This window comes from Otolemur garnettii, unplaced genomic scaffold, assembly GCF_000181295.1.
Source record: "Otolemur garnettii isolate 467f Iridium unplaced genomic scaffold, OtoGar3 scaffold00029, whole genome shotgun sequence".
NCBI classification, from domain to species: Eukaryota; Metazoa; Chordata; class Mammalia; order Primates; family Galagidae; genus Otolemur; species Otolemur garnettii.
The window spans coordinates 18,229,727-18,241,238 of NW_003852424.1; the positions used below are offsets into that span (position 1 = coordinate 18,229,727).

General features: G+C 37.1%; 1 protein-coding gene across 3 annotated transcripts in view; it reads right to left on the reverse strand.

Moving 5' to 3' along the window:
• Positions 1-5,404: 5,404 nt before the first annotated feature.
• Positions 5,405-11,512, reverse strand: part of SLC17A2 (solute carrier family 17 member 2) — a 26,628-nt gene continuing 20,520 nt past the window's right edge. The window contains exons 14-16 of one of the 3 annotated variants that reach the window (XR_002773142.1): positions 10,387-10,608; positions 7,834-7,968; positions 5,405-6,152 (exon numbers count right to left, since the gene is read on the reverse strand). The gene's annotated coding sequence lies outside the window, so the exon portion shown is untranslated. Of the gene's footprint in view, positions 6,153-7,773; positions 7,969-10,386; positions 10,609-11,512 lie in introns of those variants that run through there. The other 2 variants (XR_002773141.1, XM_023512568.1) reach the window with 2 other exon arrangements.

An 11,512-nucleotide genomic window follows, 5' to 3' on the forward strand; every position in this document is an offset into this window, starting at 1 on the left:
TGCCTAGTAGAGGAATTGTAGGATCAAATGGCAGGTGTATTTTTAGTTCTCTAAGTGTTCTCCAAACATCTTTCCAAAAGGTACATATTAGTTTGCATTCCCACCAGCAGTGTAGAAGTGTTCCCTTTTCTCCACATCCATGCCAACATCTCTGGTTTCAGGATTTTGTGATATGGGCTAATCTTAGTGGAGTTAGATGATATCTCAAAGTAGTTTTGATTTGCATTTCTCTGATGATTAAGGAGATGTGCTTTTTTCATATGAGCCTGTCTTCTTCAGAGAAGTTTCTGTTCAAGTCCCTTGCCCACCCTGAGATGGGATCACTTGTTCTTTTCTTGCTAATACATTTGAGTTCTCTGTGGATTCTGGTTATTAAACCTTTGTCAGAGATATAACCTGAAAATATCTTCTCCCATTCTGAGGGCTGTCTGATTGTTTTACCTACTGTGTTCTTGGCTGTGCAGAAGCTTTTTAGTTTGATCAGGTCCCAGTAGTGTATTTTTGATGCTGCTTCAGTTGGCCAGGGGGTCCTCCTCACAAAATATTCACCCAGGTTGATTTCTTCAAAAGTTTTCCCTGCACTTTCTTTTAGTATTTTTATAGTTTGATGTCTTAAGTTTAATATTGACTTCTTTTGTCTTATAGTGGCATTTGACTTCTACTAGTGATTTTTTTTTATCAGTCAGGACAAGCTGCAGTAACAATCCTCAAATCATAATGTTTTACAACAACCTGCTTCATGCTATATACCCAATGTTCACTCATTACTCTGTTCCACATCATCTTCATACTGGTACCAGGTTTATGGTGAAGCTTCCATCTACAACATAACAAGTCTATGACAGAGGCAAAAAAGAATACAGAAAAAGTTTCTGTTTGGAAATAAAACATGACGCTGGCTTAAATAGCACTGGTTAAAGTCATATGAGAAATCTTGTTATTAATGAAACTGGGAAGTATAAGCCTTTCCCAAGAGAAAGGAAGGAAATATTTCTGTGTAAATCATTGGTAAAAATTTAGGTACAAATAATTTTTCCACTGGAAAAATGAAGAGTTTGGATACTTAATGCATCATTGAATCATTGCCTCACCTCTAGAATATCTAGAGGTTTCTAATTCATAAATGCAATTATTCTAATCTGATACTTAACCCATATTAAGATTTTGTTTTTCTTCAGCAACTCTAATAATCTGGCTTCTCTTCACTTCTTATGCATAACTGTTTGGTTTATTGTTATTTACTTTCATTTCTTCTTCTATTCATTTCTACTATTTCTTCTTACATTCTTTTATTTGAAAATTTAGGGATAGCTGTTTATATTTTCTGTACTTTCACCCATGGTAGATTGTTTCCACGTAAGTTTTATAATTTCAGCTGGTGAAAAATAGTAAATGGAAATGTATTTGAGGGAATCCTAATGGCTAGGGATTAGGTGATTAACCCTTTTGAGAGGATTCTGTTTGCTTCTGCTGAATATCACCAAACTAATCACTTTTATGTTCATTTCATGGCTTTATAGACCACACTTATACATATTATACATTTGGATCCCAAGCATGTTGTTTAAAGTAGGCTGACACATGAGGGGCATTGTGTAAGGAAAGGTGACTTTGACTTAATGATACTGGTTACTTCCACTTCTGTTGTGGAGGATGGTCTTGAAAGTAGTAGTTATGAACAATTTTAGAAAAATTATAGGAGAATAGTAAGGAAGACTTGAGGGGCAAACTACTCATTTCATTGCCCTCAAAGAGATTAATAGCAACACAAGGCAAATACTGGAGAAAAAAGCAAGCAGAGCAGACAGACAAACAAAAACAAAACCAAAACACTGTTTAGCCATGTTCTTCAGTCCTTCATTTCTTTTTTAGAAACCAAAGTAATGTTTCCTGTGCACATTCCTGTCTTCTTTTCTAGAGATAATTAAAATTTTTTTTCCTTTTTAACAGAAAGGATGATGTTCTATTCTAAAATAAATCAATGTACATATGGTTTTAAAATTTTGTTGCCATTGAAAATAAATTTTGGGAAACAGGAAAAACTATCCAATATTAATCATGGTGACATACTAAAACTTTTCAATTATTTGTATTTCCCAGATCAGTTTTTACCTCACTTACTTTTTATTTATTTTAAAATCATAATACAGATAACATTTTAGGCAAACATTTTAGATGTCTTAATCTTCTTTTGTATCATGTAACTTTAAGAGCACCAGGGATCTTGAAATATTTATTGAGTTATTTGCCACTTAAAATATTGTTAGAACACATTTATTTTGTGTCGGGCTATTGGTCAAGAGCTAAACTAAAAGACAGTTACCACCCTGTGGGAGATAATATTTAAGTAGAACAAAGGAAACAAGCAGAACCAACAAAAGTACAGAATTTTAATTAAAATAAGATGTGGCAAGGACTCTAGGATGACTGATTCTACCTGGGAATATCCTAAAATGGTCCCTAGGAGAGGGAGTATTTGCATGCATTTTCCAAATGGGAAAATGTCTTTGTTTGTTTGTGTTGCTGTAAAGATATGAGATCTGAGGCTGGGCAATTCATACAGAAAAGAGTTTCTGCAAGCTGGACACTGGCAAGTATGGTGCCAGTAACTGCTTCTGGTGAGAGCCTCAGGCTTCTTCCACTGGCGGTGGAAGGTAAAGGGCAGCTGGCACATAACGAGATAATACGGTGGAAGGAAGCAAGAGAGAGAGAAAGTGGGAGGTTCTAGACTCTTTGTAACAAACAGCTTCCATGAGAAATAATAGAAGGAGAACTCATTCACCCTCCTTCAGGGAGGGCATTAACCTATTAAAGAGGGATTTGAACCAATGGCCCAAATACCTCTCATTAGGCCCCACCTCTAACCTTGGTGATCAAATTTCAATAGGAGATTTGGTGGAAACAAACATCCCATATCCAGGCTCAGCACCTGTGGCTCAAGTGGCTAAGGCACCAGCCACATACACCTAAGTTGGTGGGTTCAAATCCAGCCCAGGCCTGCCAAACAACAATGACGGCTGCAACCAAAAAATAGCCGGGTGTTGTGGCGGACACCTGTGGTCCCAGCTACTTGGAAGGTGGAGGCAGGAGACTCGCTAGAGCCCAGGAGTTGGAGGTTGCTGTGAGCTGTTATGCCATGGCACACTACCCAGGGGGACAGCTTGAGGCTCTGTCTCAAAAAAAAAAAAAAAAAAAAAAATCCCATATCCAAACTACTGCAGAAAGCACGCACAATAGAAAATATATATGTATATGAAAGACTGCTGACTTGGAAATCAGGGATTATATATCATGACTAGAGAAAAGAGTCATAGGGTTTGATGCTCATAAGGAATTAAGGTTGCAGATGCTTCTGCACATGTGGAATGATGACAACAAGGAAGAAACAAGTTGACGAGGAGTTAGTGGGAAGCCAACAAGACATAGGGAGAAGAGAAGAGAGCTGCGACAACTAAGGAAAAATGACAATGCAAAGTATACTTTGCACAATATACTTTGACAATATCAAAGTATAAAGAAGGAGGGAGGATGGCAAAGCTATGAAATCATTTCCATGAGGCAATGGGGCAATGAACTTGGAATTGCTGAGTTAGCAGTCGTGATAGATTCAGTGCCAAATCTTGTAATAGAACACATATCACATAGAGATAAAGAAGGTTTTTAGTAGTAAAGCAGATAGCAGAACCTATCCATATATCTAGAGTATGGGAGGTTCTTTTCCAGGCATCAGGAACACTGGGGGACCCAGAGTGGATCCAGGTACAGAGCTCACCTGACAGAGTTGTCAGGCACTACCCACTGAGAACAACTCCTTCTAAATGCTGCTAGGCAGACTTTTGTAAAGCTGATCAGTTGGTATCTTATTGACTTTAGGAGAGAAATGGGGCAACCTGTAAGGTAAGTGGGAGTTAATATCATGTTATCTCCTAAACACACTCTTCATGCCTACCTGGAGAGCATGACTGCTCTGTTTATTCTGAGCCTGGTTGTGTTTTTGAAAGCATTTAATTAATTAGTCTTATTAGCCTTCATTTGGATTCAAATGCTTAATAATAACCTCCTAACTTGTAAATGGAATGCTTTTAACTAAAGAAAACCTTAAGTTTGGATAAATTTTTCTCCCAACTGTAAGCTCTCTTAAAACACTGAATACAAAGAAGGGTCTTAGCACTTTGAATAGTATGTATGACAAATCAAAGACTAACATCTTCCATAAAGGTGTCAATTTGTGTCTTTCTCAAAGTCACTGTGGCTAATAAGTCAGTGTTCTCCAGAGAAACAGAACCAGTAGGAGATATATATATATATATATATGATATACAATATATATGTATATGTACCAATAGGATATACATATATATATCCTATTGACTACAGGTCACATTTGTGCACATCCTATACTTGCAGAAATCAAATATGACTTGAGTACTACAATATTAATACAGATTTTCTTTTCTTTTCCTTCTTTCTTTCATTCTGAAATAGATTCTCACTTTGTTGCCCTCAGTAAAGTGCTTTGACATCATAGCTCACAGCAACTTCAAACTCAAGCAATTCTCTTGCCTCAACCTCCTGAGTAGCTGGGACTACAGGTACCCACCACAACTCCCAGCTATTTTTAGGAACGGGGTCTCTCTCTTGCTCAGGCTGGTTTCCAGCTGGTGAGCTCAGGCAATCTACCCACCTTGGTCTCCTAGGTTGCTGGGATTATAGGTGTGAGCCACTGCACCTGGCCAAATTTCACCTTTTCAATGAGTCCCCCTTCTATGTTTAATTTTTCTTCTTAGCGTTTAATCACTTCTACACAATATGCACTTTACTTATTTATCGCCATATTCCCCTTCATACTGGCAAGGATTGCTTCTATTTGTTTGCTACCGTATCCCTAGAGTGGTACTGGCACATGGAAGGTGTGTGATATACAGAGGGTGCCAAAAACTGTATACACATTTGAAGAAAGGAAAAAAAACTGTATTAATATTGTAGAATTCAAGTCACATTTGATTTCCACAAGAGGTTCTCAAACATGACTAGTAGTCATCTTTTGCTATCAGTACTATTGAGTACTCAATTGTATTACTCAAGGGATCTCCTTCTGGAACTGAAGAGTCACATACTGAAAGGGGTAGGACCCTGAAAGTGATTTCAACACAGTTGAAAGCAGGTCAAGGTTATGAAAGCCATTGCATTCCCCTCTGGGAATATTCCTGTGCTCTGCTCCTTCTGGATACTAGAGTCATTTAAATGAACTACTTGATCATACTATGTAAAAACTGACATCATCTGGTGTATAGCTCAGGTCCTAGGAATTGTAGTGGCACTTGGAACAACAAGTGTTAATGAACTCGTAAAGGGGTGTTCAATGTTGCTCACCCCACAGATAGCCAATTGCTGGAACAATAAGGATTGTCAAGGGAGAAAGGATTTATTTCAGAAGATGTGTCAACTAGCAGGGGAAGGCATAGGCTACCTGAAATCCACATCCCTGACTATAGGGTCAAGGGGTTTATATGGAGGTAAAAATGAATAATGCATAAGGAGAGTGAACCCCATTACATGTTTGGAGTGGAGTGCAGGGCCCACAAGTGCCGTGAAGAATCATGCTAGTACATACGTCCCATAAACAAAAAATAGTGGATAAATCCCACCCTAGGGTGGGAATTTTAGTATTATAATGAGCCAGGAGTTAACACTGTTCATTCTTTTAGCCTTGTGCACAGGCTCAGTGGCTCCTGAGCACAATCTGTGGCGGCACGTCCCTTATCTTGTCTTTCTCCAGACCATCAGGTAGTGTAAAGCACTGTAGTTATCTCAGGGCTCCAAGGAGGTTTTGCTGTTCCTGGAAAAAACTCAAAAGAATTGGATCAGTGTACAGAAAGTTAGGAAGTTCTGCTCAGTATCTCTCTGTCTCTTCTCTGCTTTCTCTAAGTCTGCAGTCAGTAGGCCACTGACTTAATACTTACTGAAATATACTTACTGTTTCAGCTTGTCAAGTCAAGGCCAATTAGCTGCCTGCTTTAGTTCTGACATGAACACTGACTTAATACTTACTGAAATAATACTTACTGTTTCAGCTTGTCAAGTCAAGGCCAATTAGCTGCCTGCTTTAGTTCTGACATGAACACTGAAAACTCTTATGAAATGTGAGGGAGCTACAACAATTGAAAATTACAAAATTTTGGTTATGAAGCCAGTTACAAAAGGAGTCCAAAAGAAGCTATCATCAATTTATTTTGGAAAATATCTGGCTTAAGTAGAACTGGTCTTATTCCACAATAATTGAAAAGAAAAAAAATTTTTATATCAATTTATTTCCATGAATTCTTACCCCTTCTTATCAGCATTACAACTTTATTTAAGGGAACTCTCCCTTGCCCATTGTGTGTGACATGGGCAACAGAGAGTTACGATCTTGCCTTTGGAAGCCAAAAAGTTCTGGTGAGACTCTGCTGTGCAGCTTACTAGGCTATAGTAAAACCAAGGAGTGAGTATTTTCCTTAAATTTCACCAATTAAATTTACTCCTGAGGCCTTAAATATTGAGTAGAAGGAAAGCAGAATGGCGAATACAGGTTCAAACTCATTTATTTCAGCAATGAAACAAGCTTTTGCAAGTGAGACCTTTTGAAGCTGTTTCTTAAGATTTCCCTTTGATCCTTGATCCTCATATCACTTGTTTGAATAAATTTATTTATGGCTTAATCAACCTGGTTTCTGTAACTACAATGTAAAATTCTTCACAGATATAAACTTAAAAAAAAACATTCAATATGAAGAAGGAAAATCAATATCATGGGCTATAAATGTTTGGCATATTTTTAAAGACATTTTCTCAAGAAAGTAAATTTCTGAAATTCCTAAAACTTTCTTTAAAGGGCTTAAAACAAACACATATTCTACATATTCTACAATGTAAATTATAAAAATCAAAATATGACAGTGGGTGAGAGGAAAGGGGAACTGGTAATATTAAAGAAAGGGTTTTTTTTTTTTTCCTGGAAATAATACAGATTTTTTTTTTAATTTGGTTGTGATCTTTGTTAGTTAAATTTTTACTTTTTTAAAAAATTTTTTAAATTTCTGATTAATATGACGGCACAAATGATTAGGTTACAATGTTTCATTGTTATATGGGTCTCTGCTGTAGTTGTGTCCTGCTCCCAGAAGGTGTGCCATATACCCTTACATTGTACCCATTAGGTGGGAATGCACTCATCCCCCTTCCTCCTCCCCTCTCTCACTTCCTTCCTCCCCCCAACTTGAACTAAATTGAGTTGTTCTCTTGTGTGAGTGTGTATTAGTTTGTCAACTGGCTTCATATTAGTATTGAGTACACTGGATACTTTTCCATTCTTGAGATATTTTACTAAGAAAAATACATTTCAATTCCATCCAGTTTAATGCAAAAGATGTAATAGCTCCATCTTTTTTATGGCTGAATAGTATTCCATGGTCTTCCATAGTATTCAATAATATTACCACTAAGAAAGTTTTTCATTAACAGATAATGCTATGGCAAATTTTTAAAGACCAGAAATAATAAATGCCAGAATGGATATTGCTTAAAAACTATTTGTATAGACAAGTGGTATTCAAACTCTTTTGCTTGTGTACTAAGTAAAAGAATTTTGAAAACTTTAAGTACCATCTTGGACATTTGTAAGTTGAGATCTAAAAGTTTTCATCAAAAATGTAATTCTTTATAAATAAAAGAAAGTATGAGACACTATATAAAATGAAATAAGATAGAAATGATTACAGTTAGAATAAATAATTCATGGCATCATTTAATTATTTTATTAAATGTTTTAACCAATTTTTGTATAATTCATACCAAACTTTTTGAAGATAACTTGAGATTTGGTGCGCTAGGAAAATATTCCAGCTTTGTTTGAAAAAACCAGTTCCCTATCCTGTCCTGCTTCAGTTGTTCTGAATTTAGAACATTGCTGCTGTGGCCAACATTCTCCTGTAATAAGAACAAAGACATACAGCAGGTAAGGAAAGGCAAATAAACCAAGAGCCAAGGTAAGCGTGTTAATCATTAATAGGTTACCTCAAAAAAATATTTGGAATTATCCCTTTGTTGACAACCAGGAAGTGTTGACATTTCAGGCCTTTCATCAAATAAAGTATGGATGCCTTTCTTTTTTTTAAAGTGAGAAGAAAGACATTGTGGGGACAGGTACATTCTTGTGCAATTTTAGGAAATAAGTTGGATCTGGTTGAAGTTGAGAAAGACCTTGGAAAGTTTATCTGCCCTGCCACTGAGAAGTCCATGGGAAAAGCAAAGCAAAAGATCCAAAGATGAAATCCAGCAGACGCTAGAAAATGGACAGTCAGGTTATCACATATAGGTAAATAGCTGAGGTATACTTAGTTAAGAAAACATAACAAATTGAGGAGAATCACTAAATAAAACAAAATCAAAGAAAACTCTAGTTTTGAATGAAACTGTAATTGAAAAGCAAATTACTCATATTATTTGAGGCACTATCTAGTGAAAGTGATCAACACCTCAGGACATAGTGGTAAAAGTGTGGAAATCTGGTAAAGAAAGTACTATAGGCTGGGTGCCCATAGCACAGTGGTTATGGCGCCAGCCACACATTGGGGCTGGCGGGTTCCAGCCTGGTCCAGGCCAGCTAAACAACAACGACAACTGCAACAACAACAACAAAAAATAGCCAGGCATTGTGTCAGGTGCCTGTAGTCCCAGCTCCTTAGGAAGCTGAGGTAAGAGAATTGCTTAAGTCCAAGAGTTTGAGGTTTCTGTGAGCTGTGACAACATAGCACTCTACCCAGGGTGACATAGTGAGACTCTGTCTCACAACAAACAAACAAACAAATAAAGGAACAACAACAACAACAACAAAAAACCCATACTATAGCACCTGGCCTAAATGTACCTTTCCTACAAAAATTAGCTGGCTGACTAGGACTTCCTTGTGTTATATACTAGAAGAAATGAGCAGAAAGTCAATATTGTCTTGAAGAAGAAAAATCGTGAAACAAAACCTCTACTCCCAGCTAAGTTAATATTTTAATGTATTAAGCTTCCATATTGACAGTATAGAGTACTAAGAAAACAATTCTCAGTTCTGAAACTCAGAGGATTATATAAGTACTACTCAAAATAAAAATCTCCATTAAAATGTTTTGAGAAGAAGGATCAGGGATGGTCATTAAAAAGAAATCTTTGGCTGTCAGGCTAAGGTGAGCAAAGGAGTCCAGAGTACAAAAGGAAGGGGCTGTGATAGAACCAGCCTGAGAAACAAGCTGTGCCTCCTTAAATATTGCTCTGTGGGTACCTCACTTGCCTTACTCTAGTTCCAGTCCTCAAATACATCCAAATAACAGTGACAAGTGTAATACTGAATAGAATGAATACAAATGCTGTTAATTCTTTTTTTCTGCCGGGGCTGGGCTTGAACCCGCCACCTCTGGTATATAGGCCAGACCCTACTCCTTTGAGCCACAGGTGTTGCCCCAAATGCTATAATTCTTGTATAACAATTACTCATGTCAAAATTAATAGATCAACTGCAAAAGGCTAGAGCAAAAATAGCTAAAGAGCAGAAATAAAATCAAAAGTATTGTACTTGGGTGAGGTGCTAAGGTGTCTCAGTGTGCCAGTTTCCTTATTGTTTATAAAGAGGAAATTAGCAGTTGTTTTTTTACTTGATAAGTTGTTGACTTGAAAAATAAAGTATCGGGTGGTTCCTGTGGCTCACTGAGTAGGGCACCAGCCCCACATACCAGAGGTGGCAGGTTTAAACCCAGCCCCAGCCAAAAAAAAAAAAAAAAAAATGAAGAGAAAAAAATTCTAAAAAAAAAGAAAAAGAAAGCATTAAGAAAACAATGAATTTGGGGGCATAATTCAAGATAACATAAATTGTCAAAGTTGACCAATAACTGAAGGAAACTGAGAAAGTTATCAAAGAACTCTTCTTGAAATGGTTTTAACCCTGCATAGCTTTACAAAGCAATGCTTTTAAGCCTTTAATAACAATAGCAATTATAAAATTTCCATTTTAGTTCACCTTTTTCAGAGTATTGGAGAATAAGAATAAAAGTTTCCCTTTTTTTTTTTTTTAAATTGGTGTAAGCCTCATTTCCGGACACAATAAAGACACACAAAAATCTATACACATATAGAGCCAATTTCATATATCAATACAGCAGCTAAAATTCTAAATATTAGTGAATCAAATTGTATTGTGATCAAAATAATTCTCAAGGGAAATATAGCTTAACTTTATGAAATATGTTAATATAACTCATAATAATTAACAGTCAAAGAGAAAAGGCAGATTATCTTGTTATTAGTGAAAATAAACTATTTGAGAAAAGTAAATTAATTTGCCTACAAGTCTCTGACACATACATGCCATCTGTCAGGAATTCATTTAGAACAGCTGTTCAGAAATCCTAGACATGGTATGTCATTTGTTGTTCTCGCCTCCCATGGTAATTGATATTTCCAGGGTCATGTTTCTTGGAAGCTTAAGCTCATTCATTTTGCTGTTTGGGAACTTGGGCTTTGATCCAAAAGCTGACAAGATAGATTATTTCACTGCTTTCCCTCCTGCTCTGATGCTGGAGGGTCCTGCAAAGGAGGAGTGGAAACAGAACAAGAAAAACATGAAAGCAGAGGACAAAGAGCCCTTCCCAACTGTTCCAGGGTTGAGACCTAAGTCAATAGAGAGAACAGAAGTGTAGGATAGAACATAGGGTTAAAAGTGCTAGGCACTAGGGACAAAGTAATCTGGGAAAAAGCCAAGCATACTGCTGGCCTGAGTACTAAAAACAATACTCACTGGATATAGCAGACTGTTTCAGTCCTAAATCATATTTAGCATTGATAAGAAACATGCAAGACAGAAATGTAGTAAACAGAATGTGTGAAGAGTTCAGTCATGCTACTAAACATAAACTTGTTTTGTAACCTTTACCCTCTTAGCAGCTTTCCGCTGTGCAGGTATTTTCTCATGCCTGACTTCAATAAAAGCCTGTGAGGATCATTAGGAGGGGCTGTACCCTTGTCTCTCCATGTGGAGGGCTTGGGATGTTGGCCTCTCAGGGTTCCCTCAGTTCAATGCAATATAGACTGAGTAGGTATTATTAATTTGCTTCAAGTTTCACCAAAATAGGTTTAAAATGAATGAAATTTTAAATTTGTTTTAAGTAAATGTTTTAGATTTTACATACATAAAAGTATACAATCATAAATATACAATTTTCATAAAGTAAACACATCCTCATTACTAGCACCCATGTCAAGAAACAAAATACTGGCTCAGCGCCTGTGGCTCAAGTGGCTAAGGTGCCAGCCACATACACCTAAGGTGGCGGGTTCGAATCCAGCCTAGGCCCGCCAAAAAACAACAGTGATGGCTGCAACCAAAAAATGGCCGGGCATTGTGGCGGGTGCCTGTGGTCCCAGCTACTTGGGAGGCTGAGGCAGGAGACTTGCTTGAGCCCAGGAGTTGGAGGTTGCTGTGAGCTGTGAT